Raw genomic sequence first — 16,377 nt, forward strand, 5'->3', positions numbered from 1 at the left:
GGTTAGCTATAAAAAATATTTTTAATGGGATGGACAACGGAACACAATACCATCACCTAAAATTATTTTGGTGAAGAACTTTGTATGGGAAGATGTTCATGATATTTTAAGAGAAGTCTGTCCAGAATTATTATATTATTATATATATATTATATATAGTATATATAATATATATAAAATGATTATAAAATGATTACATATATTATCATTGGAAGGTTTGGAAGCATATAGTCAAGTAGTTTTCTTTAACAGTGAGAACACAAGCCATTTTTATACATTTTCTAACTTAATTTTTTAAAATTTCGTAATAGTAATATTTTGTAATAACAAGAATAGTATTTTTAAGACAAGGAGAGAAAAATAAATTTATCAGTCGGAAAACTTAAGAGGCGAACCGGGGCCGGCGGATGGAAGGAGCCTTTGAATGGCGCCCCCATGTGGCCGTGAAGATGCATTTCCTTTGAGAATTTCCTCTAAGTGGGACTCTGCTGAAGAGGGACCTGCGCACCACGTGCTCTGTACTCTGCTGGGCTTCGGGTCTGGCCGCCGGGGTCTTAAGGTGCCCTTTGTTTTCGCTTCATCAGCCTGGGCTGAACGTACAGCAAGGGCGTCATCCCGGATGCGTTCTTTGGGTATGAAAGTGGACTCTCCCCAGGCATGGTGGTGGGGCGACACTGTATTCACACGGTTGCGAGAGGTCTGTTCCGAGTGCCTGATTTTCTTTTTCTCACTGATGCCAGCCCAGCTGTTTTCTCATGTCCCCTCCGCCCCACACCCAGCTCTCCGGGATTGCCTCTCAAATGTGGGGTTGAGGGTAGGGGATAGGGATTTCCCGATTGGAGCCCCTGCACCCTTTTGCCTTTTGGAGGAAACTCCTGAGCACGCAAAGTCGACCCTTCCACTACAGGAGAATGTTCTGGAATCTGCCCCGAGGTCCTTTACCTCCCCCACCAGCTCTTCTTCCACGTGATCTTTCCTTCCCAAATAACACATCTCCTCTACCAAGGGTGGACCCCTGTTTTGTGGGCCTGAAGCTTGTACAATTTGGGGAATATTGAGAAAAAAACCTTCACAAAATTACAATTTTTAAAAATTCGGTACAGAGCTGGTACAAGGGATGGTCTCTGAAACTCTTATCTAAGTCAATTTTTACAATGATGGTCATAAAATGAAGATTTTTATATTTCTACCCTTTTTACATTTATTGGTTGATTTGTTGGTAAAGATTTTGTAAAGCTTTCCTTTCTCTACCTAAAAATTTTTTTTAAAAAAACCTACTAACATGGATTCATGGATTCTCTAATTTAATGAGCTATAACACATTCCTCCATTTGTTTTGATGCTCAGATTGTCCCAAATTTAGCTAGCGGCGAGTCTCTTCAAGCTGGCCCTGTGTTCTGTTGACGTGTTCCCATCAGTTTTTGAGCACGTTCCTACTGTCTGGCACAAAATGTTCCATGGTTCACATTTTAGGTTTCTTACCCAGCTGTGGAATCAGCCAAATCTCCAAGTTTCTGGTTCTTTTTTTTTTTTCTTAATTAATTAATTTATTTGTGGCTGCGTTGGGTCTTCGTTGCTGCCTGCAGGCTTTCTCTAGTTGCCGCGAGCGGAGGCTACTCTTCATTGCGGTGCGCACGCTTCTCACTGCGGTGGCTTCTCTTATTGCCGAGCATGGGCTCTAGGCACGCGGGTATCAGTAGTTGTGGCACACGGGCTCAGGAGTTGTGGCTCATGGACTCTAGAGCGCAAGCTCAGTTGTGGCACTCAGGCTTTGTTGCTCCACAGCATGTGGGATCTTCCCGGACCAGGGCTCGAACCCTTGTCCCTTGCATTGGCAGGAGGATTCTTAACCACTGCACCACCTGGAAGTCCCTCTGGTTCTTTTAAATGATATTTAATAACCACAATATGGGCATTAGGAGTGCTCATTGCAACTGAGATGTTGTTTCTAGCACCTTTTCAGAGGGCAGAGTTAGAAAATGTACGTGTGTACTTGTGTGTGTGTGTGTGTATGTGTGCTTGTGTATTCACACAGCTACTTACGATTCCAGTCCAACTCCACAATTCTTCCTTGCCTATCTTCATTCCATATTTATACCTCCTGTCTCCCACAATTAGAACTCTGGTTCCCCCAAATATCAGTATATTTACTCAATTTCTCAAAAACGTAAGTTTTGTGGGGGACTTCCCTGGTGGTCCTGTGCATAAGGCTCCACAATCCCAATGTAGGGGGACTGGGTTCCATCCCCGGTCAGGGAACAAGATACCGCATGCGTGCCGCAACTAAGAGTTCGGGTGCTGCAACTATGAGCCTGCATGCCGCAACTAAAGATCCTGCATGCTGCAACGAAGACCCCATGTGCTGTAACTAAAACCCGAGGCAGCCAAAATAAATAAATAAATATTAAAAACAAAACCATACGTTTTGTAAGTTACACCAAAACAACTTCCTAGGTAAAGTTCAGTATCTATTTCTCCCCTTAGAATATATACCACTAAGGGTGTTTTCTTCTTTGTGGTCCTGTTACTGATGTGATATAACATTAGGTTTTGGGATTTTGTTTATATTTATTTTCAGCTTCATCTCTTCATACTTGAGTTATTTTTTTGAAATGTAAAACAATTCAAAAGTCAAGACTATATAAAATTGTACACTCAGGGAAGACCGATTCTCTACTCCATCCCTTATATCTCATTTCCATCCACCTTGAATAATGTTCTATTTCTTGATCTGGGTGTGAGATTACACAGGTATATTATTTTTTATTATTCATAAGGCTGAATGATTCATGCAGTTTCGTACACGCATGAAGAAGTGAAAAAAAAAAAAAAAACACAGTGAGATGAGCCAGTCAGTATTCATCAGAGAAGCAGAATCACTATAAGTATTACTGAACAATAACAATTGTTATGGAAATAAGACCTTACACAATTATATCATGAGCTGGGAGAAGTAACAGTCCAGAAGGGGGAGTTGGAGGATCAAAGAACAGTCACTTATGAGCCTCCCTAAAGCAAGGCAAGGTGGAAAAGTCGGAGGTGAAGAGGGATCTGGGAAGCCAAGCATATCCCACCCCTGGAGGGGAACTGTGAAAGGGCTGGTGAAAAAGTTGATAGGAAATCAACACTTCTGCTTAGTTACTACTTCTGTAGGTCCTCAGCCAAGTATCTGGTGGTGGCACTGGGGCTCCTGTTGATGGACACGCAGTTGGGAAGAGAAGCTGGACACGACGGGGGTGGTTGCAGATAGGCTGGGATCTGTTGGTGTCTGTGTCTGGCTGTCACACGCCCAACTGCAACAACTTTCAGAGAGCAGTGTCTGCTGCTTCACTTCCACCTCCCAAATATCATGCGAATTCTCATTTGGGCCAACTCTAACTCTAACCTCTACAAGGAAATGATTCCGGGGAAGTAGTTCCAGCTATCCCAAGCATAGGTGAAGGTGTTCAATACCATTAGTCCTCACAGAAATGCAAATTAAAACCACAATGAGATTAAAACCGCCTCCTACAATTGCACACCCCTTCGAAGATCTAAAACTAAAAAGACTGACCCTACCAAGTGTTAACAAGGATATGGAGCAACTGCCGATGGGAATACACTCTTGGTTGAACATAAAATGTTACAATCCCTTTGATCCAGCTGTTCTACTTGCAGATATTTACCCAAGAGAAGTGAAAGCATGTATCCAAAGATTTGTATGTGAATGTCATAGCAGCTTGATTTGTCATAGCCAAAAACTGGAAATAACACAAATGACCATTAACGGGTGAGCGGTGAGTGGGTAAACAAAACTTAATATATATATATATCCATACCGTAGAATACTACCGAGCAGTAAAAAGGAGTGAACTATTGATGCATGCAACAACATGGGCAAATCTGAAAACAGTTATATTGAGTGAAAGAAACAAGACAAAAAGAGTGCATATTGTATAATTCCACTTTTATAACCTACTAGAAAATGCAAAGCAATCTATAATAATGGAAGGCAGATCAGAACTTGCTTTGTTCTGCTTGCTCCTGTCAGTGTAGCCCTAGCCATGTCCCTCCACACTGGCAGCGTTGGTTTTCATTCCCAGCTTTCGTTTGGCACTCCTAGGACCAGCCTTACCGTCAGTGCTCTGTCTCTGGGAGCCCAGCCTTCTGAGCTCCTGAGGTACCAGCACCAGCTGGGCAGCGCCGCATCCTCACAAGTCTGAGTCCCAACTCTTCAGAGCCCCTCCCTCCAGCTTCTGCCTTCTGCTAACTGCAACCTCTTTCCTTCTTCTGTCAGCATAGGGAGTGAGAGGTGCTTCCTGGAGTTATATCTCTGCATTACCTTGCAGTTCTCTCTTTGCTGATTTATTTCCTCAGCACCTATTTAACCAATTCCCTGTATTAAATTCTCTCTGTTGAACTGCCTAGTGTACTTTCTATTTTCTGACAATATCTTGACTGACACACGATGGACAAATCTCTTTTTCTGATCTATGACTCATTTTTCCACTTTCTGTCTGGAGACTTTTAGTACACAGAAGTTCTTAATTTCAATGAACTAGAATATATCAATCGTTTTCTTTATGGTGTTTATGTGTGTCATGATTAAGAAATCCTTCTCCTACTCCAAAGTCATAAAGGTTTTCTCTTATATTTTCTTCTAAAAGTTTGACGATTTGTCTGTTATATTTAAGTCTTGAATCCTCCTGGAATTTATTTTGTGTATGGATATCCAATTGTCTTAGCACCATTTATCAGCAAGTCCACCCCCTTCCCCTCTGCCCTATCATATATCAGTTTCTCTCTATAGATAGGTCCATTTCTGGGATCTCTATTCTGCTTTATGGTGATTTGTCTGTCCTTGTGCCAACACTACACTGTCTTACAGGCTTAAACCGTAATAACTTCATATCTGATAGGACAAATTTCCTTGTCCAGCTCTCATTCTTCAGGAAAACACTAGCTATTCCCAGCTCTTTCTTTTCCCACATAACTTTTAACATCAGTGTGTCAAAGACTATAAAAATCACAACCAGGATTTTGACTGCAATTACATCAAACCTATAGGCCAATTTGGGAAGCATTAACATCTTTATAAAATTGTTATTTTGTCCTACCCCAAAACAGAGCCTATCTCTTCATTTAGGTCCCCTTCAGTGTCTTTCAGTGAAGCTTTAAAATATTTTAAATAAAGGTTCTGTACAGCTTATATTTATTCCTAGGGGTCCTGCATTTTTGATACTATTTTTAGTGACATACTTTAAAAGATTTTATTTCTAACTCTTCATTATTGTGTATAGGAATTGATTTTTAATAACTTTATCTTGCAATGTATTAAACTTGATAGTTCAAATGACTTGTAGATTATTTTGTGTTTTCTATTGAGCTAATCATACTATCTATGAACAATGGGTGTTTTGTTCCTCCTGTTCCACTTTTTTTAATCTTAATACATTGCCTCTGGTTTTAGGTACAATGTTAAATGGAAACAACGCTAACAGACATCCTTGCCTTGTTTCCAGTTCTCAAGAGAAGCCTTATGATGTTGACCACTGGGTGTGACGATTGGTGGAGGTATGTTTATTTGTTTTAGAGATGCCTGCTGGATATTTTTTGAGTCCTGTTTGTTTTTTTCTAAAGATGTAATTAATTAATTAATTTATTTATTTATTGGCCCTGCCACACCGCTTGCAGGATCTTAGTTCCCCGACTGGGCATTGAACCCGGGCCCAGACAGTGAAAGCTCTGAGTCCTAACCACTGGGATGCCAAGGATTTCCTGAGTCCTTTTTTTTTTTTTTTTTGCGGTACGCGGGCCTCTCACTGTTCTGGCCTCTCCCATGGCGGAGCACAGGCTCCGGACGCGCAGGCTCAGCGGCCATGGCTCACGGGCCCAGCCGCTCCGCGGCACGTGGGATCCTCCCGGACCGGGGCATGAACCCGTGTCCCCTGCATCGGCAGGCGGACTCTCAACCACTGCGCCATCAGGGAAGCCCATGAGTCCTTTTTTTTTAACAAGAGAAATTTTTATATGGGTATTCTTCTAAGTCTTTCCATGTTTTTAAACTTTTCAGTAGGAGAGGGGAACATTTCTAAGGGGGCCAGAAGACTGATGAGGGAGAATAGCTGGTGAACGAGTTCCATGAAGTGTGAACTGGCTCATCTCTGGCAAGAAGGAGTCGAACCCAAACGCAGGGGCATGTATTTGCACAAGTTTGGAGAAACAGATGTGAAAATACCAGAAGTGTTCATTTGGCTGGTGGTATCTGAGATATTTTGCATTTATTCCATACTTAGGTATCTTTGCTATCTTTACTTCCATCCAACAAATATTTATTGCATACCTACTTTCATGCTCAATGTTGTGTTAGTCACTGTAGAAAAATAGAGAGATTACCTTTTTAATTTGCAACAATGTAGATAACGTCACTAAATTAAACTGATGGATGATGGGGGGATATTTCCCTTGTCCGGGCTTTCCTTTGCAAGTCCCTGTACGTTCCCAACGCTGGTCTCCTGGACACAGATATAACAGGCGCTTTCAGCATCTTTGGGCAGTTGTCTTTACTGTACACTTTTGAGGTCTACGTGGCCTTTAGATCTCCGGGGGGTGTTGGCCAGGGGCTAGGTTCACTCCTTAGGAGCGCAGTGCTATGCCTCCGGCCAGGGGTTCATCCAGCAGAGGCATCCCTGGTCCTGATTCTCAGGGAAGTCCCTGCTGCTCCAGCTGTGCTGACCTTCTGGATTGAGGCCCCTTGGGACAGCTGGGACAGCTTCCTGGGCCCCAAGATGACGGTTGTGTCCTCTTCGGCAAAAAATTCAAGTGATTTGTCTGGATTCAGTCAAGACCCTGCCAAAAGCCAAGAAGTAGCTGTGATGAGAGGAAAGAAGAGCAGAGAGGATGAGTCGGGCAACGGAGCCCCCAGTCCATCCTGCAGGATAGCGGTGAGCGTGGAGAAGACAGAGCCGCAGGCAAGTTGAAAGCAGATGGAGCTTCCTGAGGGAGGAAGGAAGCAGGGGTGGTCCAGCTCTTAGCAACCAGCAGGTGCCTTCCAAGTGGTACCAAGAAAAATGAGACTGCAAGATTGTGAGCAGAGAAGGTTTCTGGGGGCCAAAATTCGGAGGGGGATCTATGGGGAAGAAGAAGCTAGCTTTCTGTAAGGCAAAATTCCCTTATCTCCAGAACGTTCTGAGAATCAATAGAAATTTCAGTGCACAGTGGGTGTGGGCATTTCAACACAGGTGAAAGGGTATTTATTAGATCCTCTTAACAAGCAGGGGGCTATAGCTCAGTGGTAGAGCATTTGACTGCAGATCAAGAGGTCCCTGGTTCAAATCCAGGTGTCCCCTGAAATAAGCTTTGTTTCAGGACCTACACCAAATGGCACTTTCAGGTGGGCTCTTCTTACTCGGCAGATTGAGGGGTGCCGTAATTGGTAAAGGAGGTGGGGGGGCGGGGAGGAAGGAAGCTTGTCTAGCTCATCTCCTGGGCGGGGGCAATGGAAAGTCCTAGAACCGGAAATGTGGTTCTAGCCAAGATCATGTGGACTCAAGGCTCACCCAAGCACTAGAACTACCTGGGATTGTGGGAATGTAAACATACACGTTCCCTGGGCCCCCTCTCCGGAGATTCAGGTTTTGCTGGCCTGCAGAGTTTTCCTTTTCAACAGCACGCGTCCTTCTTACCGTCCACTCACATCACAGAAGCATTAGATGATTTTCCCGGTGCCACATTAGGCACCTCCTGATCTGGTCATTCTAGAAGCCCTTCTAGGAGAACATCAGCGGCTTTAGATGACTTGCCATGAATCGGGGGGAGGAGAAGCTGCAGGGCTGCCAGGTGGGAGGGGGTCCAGGCTTGGGGGAAGGAGAAGGTGAGAGGGAACGGGTTTAGTTTGCGGTGGAGCTGTCCTCATGGGCGGATGGAAAATAAACAGAAGTGCTGATGAGGCTCCACACGTGCTTATTAGACAGTTAGAGCAAGCCTGCGTGGTTGAACCACACTGACCCCATCTTGTCAGCTTCATCTCAGGCCGGCAGTCCTACCCCCTCCCCTTCTGCATGACTGAACTTCAGCCTACTCAACAAGGAAGCACCCAAGACAGGTGAGTTCCTTATCACCTTTTACCCTTAGCCTTCGTCTGAGGTGAACACTGGAAGAGTGCCTTTTGTTAACCCAGGTGGTTAATGGTCATGAGATCCCCAGGGCGAGGAACAAACCCGGGTTCCCATCAGTGTGGACATGCTTCTGCCTCAGTAGTCAGATTTTCACTTTGGGCCCTTTAAATCCCCCTGTACCCCTGTGGGCAGCGCAGAGTGCAGCTGCCAGTGCTGCAGGATTGCCGTCCGCCAGATCCTACCCTATGGAAGTTATCCGCAATAAACTTTGTGTTTGTGCTTTATGGAGTCGCCCGCTTCGTTTTTCAGTCTTAAAGTTCCTTCTTGGTTAGAAGGATATTATTCAATATCTCCACCTTCCAACAACACCCTTTCAGGTTTCTACGATTGAAGAAATGCCTTTTTACCTCTGGGCCCTGTGGATTGAGTCTTCGTAGGACAGAAGAGAGGTTGGACAGTTTAGATCTTTGCCAGAAAGCCTCTCTAGCTTCTTGCAGCCCCAGGTGAACTTCTCCAGGGCTGACCCAACCCCGATCCCCGTTAACACTTATCTTTAGAGCCTTGCAGATGTCACCTTTCCCGTGGGCACATCCCACCTCACCATGCACAGGCACTGCCGTTGGGGGCAATGGGAGCTTTGATGCCTCTTGTATGCTGCACCCATTACGGAGCACAGGGCAGTGCTTGCAGGAGGCCCCCAGGGCTCCACTCTCTCCGTCCTGAGCTGCTTCAGCAGGGTCAGCACAGAGCAAAGGATCTAAAGAAAAGGCAGTGAGGGGGCTGTTTGCGGAGCACGCTGACTGCCGGCGACTGGCTGCTACATACTAGGGGCTGCAAGCCACTTTCAATCGTGAGGCCGTGTGCCACGTCTAGGGGCTACTTCCCTGCCCCCTGCATTCACGCAAGGACCTCAGTCACCAGCCTTGAACAGGGACCCTGGAAATGCATCGTGGACGTCTGCTTCCGGTCTGAGCAGCAGAGACTCACAGAGCCCATGGGGATGAGTGAGCTGCAGCATGTTTCCTCAGGAAGATGAACCAGGTGACCTGCTTTAGAGAGTCTTTCAGTGCTGACCATGGAATATTGGAGGAAGGCTGGCAAAGGCAGTGGTCTCCATTCTGTTCTCATTGGTGCTCAGTTATTCTTTGTGGCAGCATCTAGATGGTGGACCAGTTGTCTCTTACAGGAGCTCCTATTTCAGGTCAATAAACCCACATCATGACCATATGGGGGCGCTTCTAGCTAGCTCACTCCTGCAGTCCACAGACTTCAGGATATGAGCTTACTGCACTGTTTTATTCCACTTGAAATGCTTATTCTGAATGTCAGGGGACCTCTCACTCCACTCAAACTCTTCATACCCTCAAAAAACAATAGTTAAAAGCAAAGAGCTGAAGTCAATCCTGCATCATCCCTGGCAGGTTTTCTCCTCCAAAGCAAGGGAATAATAATAACCAATAATAATATAGTCGTAGTTGCAATCCGCTTACTTAGATAAAATATTAGCCTAAGAGACATGAGGTTATCACCAACTTCAGGAAGATTAAAAAGATCCAAGTTAGGGACTCGGAAGCTCACCAACCTCCCCAGCTGTCCCCACCAGCACCCTGGGGTTTAATGCACAGACACAAAACCCTCTGGTGTACGTACTGCATGTGTTTCCAAAGAGGTTGGGCAGGATCTCTTCAATTTGCTGTTTTGTAGTGCAGAACAAGAGAAAAACAGACAAATAAATTCTGAAGGCCGTTCCAGTAGTGAATGTCAGTGCTCCTCCAGGCTGCTGCCGTCACCACACACTGAGGAAAAGGGGGAGATGCAGGCATGTGAAGGCGTAGGCTTGTGGGACTCTGGGGCTTGGGGGATGACCTCTCTCGACTGAGTTAGTGGAGGAATAAGCTGCTGGTCTTACCAGCTCTCTAGAAATAAGTAGAAACTTCCAGTATGTTGCAGGAGTTCTGGGTGTGACCATGAAGGTGAAAGGTGTTTATGAGACACCTATAATAAGTAGGGGGGGTGTAGCTCAGGGGTAGAGCGTTTGACTGCAGATCAAGAGGTCCCCGGCTCAAATCCGGGTACCCCCTGCCATATTGGATTTTCTATTCATGGAAGCTGTTACTCATCCCGTTTTCCTTCATCCATCAATCAGGATCCTACCTGAAACTGGAAGCTACAGGTCAGCCCTTGTACAACAGCAATCTGGGTGGAGCCTCTTCTCATGTCTTCCTGCACTAATACTCTAGGTATCTATCCTCCTCATGGCATCAGGACTCTTTTCTTCTGTATGTTTCTCATTTCTCCAACTCTATTGGATCCTCAAAGAGAAGGCAAGGCCCCTGATGCAGACTTCTTTAGGGCAGACCAGAGAGCTGTAGATACAGATGACTTCCCAGGAACAGGCAATAAATGGTAACCCTAGGTCCCTGGTGGCGCAGTGGTTAAGAATCTGCCTGCCAAGTGGCGCAGTGGTTGAGAGTCCACCTGCCGATGCAGGGGACACGGGTTCGTGCCCTGGTCTAGGAAGATCCCACATGCTGCGGAGCGGCTGGGCCCGTGGGCCATGGCCGCTGAGCCTGCGCGTCCAGAGCCTGTGCTCTGCAACGGGAAAGGCCACAACAGTGAGAGGCCCGCGTACCACAAAAAAAAAAAAAAAAGAATCTGCCTGCCAGTGCAGGGGACATGGGTTCGAGCCCTGCTCCAGGAAGATTACACATGCCACGGAGCAACTAAGCCCGTGTACCACAACTACTAAGCCTGCACTCTAGAGCCTGCGAGCCACAACTACTGAGCCCGCATGCCACAACTACTGAAGACCGTGCGCCTAGAGCCTGTGCTCTGCAACAAGAGAAGCCACCACAATGAGAAGCCCGCACACTGCGACGAAGAGTAGCCCCTGCTCACAGCAACTAGACAAAAGCCCACGCGCAGCAATGAAGACCCAACGCAGCCAAAAATAAATAAAATTTTAAAAAAATGGTAACCCTAAATTATCACTCTCACCCTTCCTTCCCTCCAAAACAGGTTGGCACAGTGGAGTGGGGAGGGTGGTCAGACCTATGGAAACAAACGGCTGGGAGCCCAGGTAGGGTAGGTGGGTAGTTTTGGAGACCTTCGTCCAGCTCTTGGGCTAAACCAAGGCAATGGGAAATGGGTTGGGGGTTCATCAGGCAGCTTCTCTCCTTTTCTCCTTATTGATGACCCCACCCAGGGACTGAGGACTGGAAAGCTGCAGGCCTGAGGGAAGATGTCTTACTAGAAGCCCGGTCTGGCAGCTTCCAAAAAGCCAGTCCTGGAGGAGATCTATAACTTAATTTTGCAGAGTTGCGTGTTACCACACAAATGAAAGATGTTAATTAGACTATACTAGTGTTCCTGGGGGTATAGCTCAGGGGTAGAGCATTTGACTGCACATTAACAGGTCCCTGGTTCTGGCACAAAAACAGAAACATAGATCAATGGAACAAGATAGAAAGCCCAGAGATAAACCCACGCACTTGTCAATCTGCGACAATGGAGGCAAGAATAGACAATGGAGAAAAGATAGTCTTTTCAATAAGCGGCGCTGGGAAAATTGGACAGCTACATGTAAAAGGATGAAATTAGAACATTCTCTAACACTACATACAAGAATAAACTCAAAATGGATTAAAGATCTAAATGTAAGATTGGATACTATAAAACTCCTAGAGGAAAACATAGGCAGAACACTCTTTGACATAAAGTACAGCAATATTTTTTTTGCTCCGTCTCCCAGAGTAATGGAAATAAAAACAAAAATAAACAGATGGGACCTAATTAAACTTAAAAGCTTTCGCACAGCAAAGGAAGCCATAAACAAAACGAAAAGACAACCTATGGTCTGAGAGAAAATATTTGCAAACAATGCTACTGACAAGGGATTAATTTCCAAAATATACAAACAGCTCATACAGCTTAATATAAAAAACAAACAAACAACCCAATCAAAAAATGGGCAGAAGACCTAAATAGACATTTCTCCAAAGAAGACATACAGATGGCCAAAAGGCACAGGAAAAGATGCTCAATATCTTCAAGTATTAGAGAAATGCAAATCAAAACTACAGTGAGGTGTTACCTCACACCAGTCAAAATGGCCATCATTTAAAAGTCTACAAATAATAAATGCTGGAGAGGGTGTGGAGAAAAAGGAACCCTCCTACGCTGTTGGTGGGAATGTAAATTGGTGCAGCCACTATCGAGAACAGTATGGAGGGTCCTCAAAAACCTAAAAATAGAGCTACCATATGATCCTGCAATCCCACCCCTGAGCGTATATCTAGAGAAATCTCTAATTCAAAAAGATACATGCACCTCTATGTTCATAGCAGCACTATTCACAATAGCCAAGACATGGTAACAACCTAAATGTCCATCAACAGATGAATGGATAAAGAAGATGTGATATATATACATATATATATACACACACACACACCATGGAATATTACTCAGCCATAAAAAGAATGAAATAATGCCATCTGCAGCAACATGGATGGACCTAGAGATTATCATACTAAGGGGGGTCAGCTGGGTCTGGAAGGTGCATGTCCAGGCAGTGTGGGGAAAGGGCGTGCCAGACAGACAGTGTAAAGAAACAAAGATGCAATGTTTTGGGAGTGCTTTCTGGGTGGAAAAGGTATATGTGTGCATGTCTGTGTGTGTGTGTGTGTGGCTGTGGGTGTGACCATGCATGCTGGTGTGAGTGTGTATGTGTGCACCTGGGGTAGGTTGTAAGTGTGTGTGTGCCGTGACTTTGCAGGGGGGAGGGGGGAGAGAGTGCGACTGTGACCTACTGTTGGAGGTGGATGATTAGACTGAAGAAAATTTGTGTGTAAAATATGTTCCAGAGTTCGGACATTGTTCTGTGGACGACAGGGAGGGCTGTGGCTGCAAAGAAGCGAATTCATTTCCTTTATTTCAGGAGGTCACTTGGGAGACATCGCAGAGAGCGGCTGGGAGTTTGCCTAAAGATGGTTCCTTAACTGATAGTATTTTTTGAGCACCTACTACGTGTTAGTACCATGCTGGGCAATTTATCTGAAGTTGCCATATTTATATGTCACGAGAAACTTATCCCTATTTAAGACCAAGAAATGGAAGCTTACAGAGTTCAAGAACTTGCCCAGCGACACATACAGAGTAAGGAAACAAATACAGAGGAGAAAAGGAATTCCAGAGGAATTTTCAGGTTATAATACGTGGGACATGGTGACTTATATAAGATATGCAGGATGAAGAATAGTGTGTGGGGGCAGAGGTGGAAAATGAAAATTACTGTTATCCAGAGAGAAATACAGCAGCAGGTACAGGGGAGTGGGAAACCTAATTTAACTTAAGCTAGAGACTTGAGCATACTTTTGGCTGTGGAGGGAACAGGATGGAGAAAATTGAATCAATTCAGTCCTGAGGACAAGAGTACAGATGGAGCCATTTATTTTGGAAGGGGGAGGGGAGAGGAATGTTCTTCTCTGAGATGGAAGGGAGAGGACCAAGGACAGCTGAGGAGAGATGTCTCTGAGATACGAAGGGAAATCAAGGAGTTGAGGTTTAGCTGAATCTGTTCTGTCTGTTAAGCAGAGGTAACCTCTTGTGCTGGAGCGAGAGCACAGACGTGGGGGTGGGGGGGGAAGAAAGCATGTCATTGGTGAGCCTGCAGTGCAAACGAAAGCAGTCGGAGGGTCTGCGGTGGGCAGGGGTGAGCTGATTCTGCACCTCTCTGAGGGCCAACTTTCGTGGGCACTGAGAGCATCGCTTTACCCAGATACATCTGTCCCCACCCAGGTCAGCACAGGGCAAGTGCCAATGATTTTATTCTCTAGCTCTCTGTTTTTTATTCTATGCAAATTCCAACCTAAGGAGCTTAGGTTACTGTCAACAGCAGACAAGGTTACTGGTTCCCTCGTGTACATCCCAGTCCCAGTTTCTGTCAGCCACATGCTAACCATCTTTTGGGTGATCCCCTCGGCAGAGGGGTCCATTAGCTCAAAGGACACTTGTGGATTTTTCACCAGTTGCATTCCAGGGTTCAGGGATCTCATCTCTAACCTCTGAGGGTCTTTTCCTATGGTCTACAAAAGAAGACAAAGGAGAGAAAAAGAAACTAGGACTTGCAGGACAAAAGAGATAGAAAATTTAAACCAAAATATTGTCAGTATTAACATTAAAAATAAATGTATGAAATACCACAGTAAAAAGACAAAGAATGCCACTGAATTAAAGAAACAACTATATGTTATTCCCAGGAGGTAAATAAAAAACATAAGGATATAGACATATGGATAAACCTACAGATTGGCAGTTGCCAAAGGTGGGGGGAGATGAGGGGTGGGAGAAATGGGTGAAAGGGGTTAAAAGGTTAAAAAAATTTTTAATGAAAAAAAATCCATTTTTGGGACTTCCCTGATGGTCCAGTGGCTAAGAATCCACGCTCCCAATGCAGGGGGCCTGGGTCCAATCCCTGGTCAGGGAACTAGATCCCACATGCCACAACTAAGTGTTCACATGCTGCAACTAAAGATCCCACATGCCACAACGAAGATCCCACACACGGCAACTAAAGACCTGGTGCAGCCACATAAATAAATAAATAAATAAATATATATATTAAAATTCATTTTTAAAAAGAGAGAGTGGAAAGAACTAGCTTCCTGCAACAGAATCCAAGAGTACACTAGCTATTCCAGTATCAACAGAGATGGTTGCATTAATACTACTCTGGTGATTGCAATCAGATTCCAAGTAAGGATACATCTGGCTTTCAAACAAGAAAGGATCTCATGCCAGAGCTCAGTAAAGCAGTGAAAGCCAGGGATCTGACCGGATTGGGAAGGTGAGAATTATCCGGAACTGTAGTAATAATGGCTAGTCATATTCGAGTGCTTACTACACATCAGAGACCGTCCTAAGGCTATTATCTTATTTAATCCTCATATCAATTGATATTTCCCCCAATTTATGGATAAGAAACTGAGGCTCAGAGAGTTTTTGGAATTTCCTTTAAGTCACACACTCTGGCTTCTCTGCCTGAGGATAAGGGGTCATGGGGTGTTGGGATTTCTCTTTCCTGAATATCAGTAAAATTCAATGTAGAGTTTCTAATACATATAGAATAATATATATTAATAATAATATTATATTATTGTTATTATATTATATATAATATTATATATGCATATATATATGCAGGGGATCTTGGGCAAGAAGTTTAGCTTCTCTGGGCCTCAGTCCCCTCATCTGTGAAATGGAGATAATGAGATCCTGGTCCCCACGGTTTGATGTATAATAAGCTGATGTATGTGGAGGCTTCTCGGCTGCATACTGTTGACAAGAGAAATCCAGAGGACTTTAGCATCATGGTAGGAATCAGTGTAGAAATCAGTGTTTCCCCAGCTTCTTGGCCAGGAGAGGAGGGGAAGTGGCTGCTGGGCGGCTAAGGCCCCAAGGGGGAAGCTGGGGGGTAAGAGGGAGAGATTCCAGTAGGCGGCAGAGAGAGCTTGCAGGAGAGAAAGCTTACCAGCTCCCGTGACAACAGCAGAAGCAAGGCCTTGGCGTGGTTGTAGAGATGGAAGGTGCCAATCAAAGTAAGCTCATTGTCCAGGTGGATGTGTCCAGGTGGGTCTGTCCACAGATCAGAGAGCCTCTGGGTAGAATGTGGTTCTTCTCCAGCAGCATTTTTTGGTCCCTGAATTATGTTAGCTTAGGTCCATTAATGATTTGGGGGATTCCTAAGTCTACTCACCACCTAATTCTGACTGTTTCTAGGAGTGGGTCATTCTCCATGATTCTCCATCTATATTAACTGAAGACGTGGCGGTTGGGAGGGTCATTTGTGTCCTGGACTATAGTTTAGTAGAAAGCACTCTGAACTGAATGTTAGCCTAGGAGGGCCAGGCCTTCATTAGGTGGGTTTGGACAGACACCTCAATCACCCCGAGTTTCTGTTGTTTAGGTGCCCACCATGATGGGCACAGGCATCCGACTCTGAAGGCCATTCTGTAGCCAATGTCAATGCTTCTCCAGGCTGCTGCCCACAACCTGGTGCTGTGGGCTGGGGCGGGAGTGGGTGGGAGGGGGGACATAGGCTGTTGGGCTTTTGAGGAGAGAGCCTGTTGCTTTTCCTGTGGCAGGTTGATGAGTTTTCACTGCAGTAGGCCTGGCAGTTCCCAAGAGAGGGCCATCCTGAAGTGGTAACTCATAGGTTTACGGGGAGTCTGGGTGTGGCTAGACAGATGAAAAATACTAATTAAGTCACACCATAGCAGAA

The 16,377-nt window shown here is 45.1% G+C and overlaps 2 non-coding genes across 2 annotated transcripts; both read left to right on the forward strand.

The window, feature by feature from the left end:
• Positions 1 to 7,255: 7,255 nt before the first annotated feature.
• TRNAC-GCA (transfer RNA cysteine (anticodon GCA)) lies at positions 7,256 to 7,328 on the forward strand. Its single transcript has one exon. It is a non-coding gene; the product is annotated as a tRNA-Cys (tRNA).
• Positions 7,329 to 10,105: 2,777 nt separating this feature from the next.
• On the forward strand, positions 10,106 to 10,177 carry TRNAC-GCA (transfer RNA cysteine (anticodon GCA)). The gene has a single exon. It is a non-coding gene; the product is annotated as a tRNA-Cys (tRNA).
• Positions 10,178 to 16,377: the final 6,200 nt, after the last annotated feature.

This window comes from Tursiops truncatus, chromosome 9 (assembly GCF_011762595.2).
Source record: "Tursiops truncatus isolate mTurTru1 chromosome 9, mTurTru1.mat.Y, whole genome shotgun sequence".
Taxonomy (NCBI): Eukaryota; Metazoa; Chordata; class Mammalia; order Artiodactyla; family Delphinidae; genus Tursiops; species Tursiops truncatus.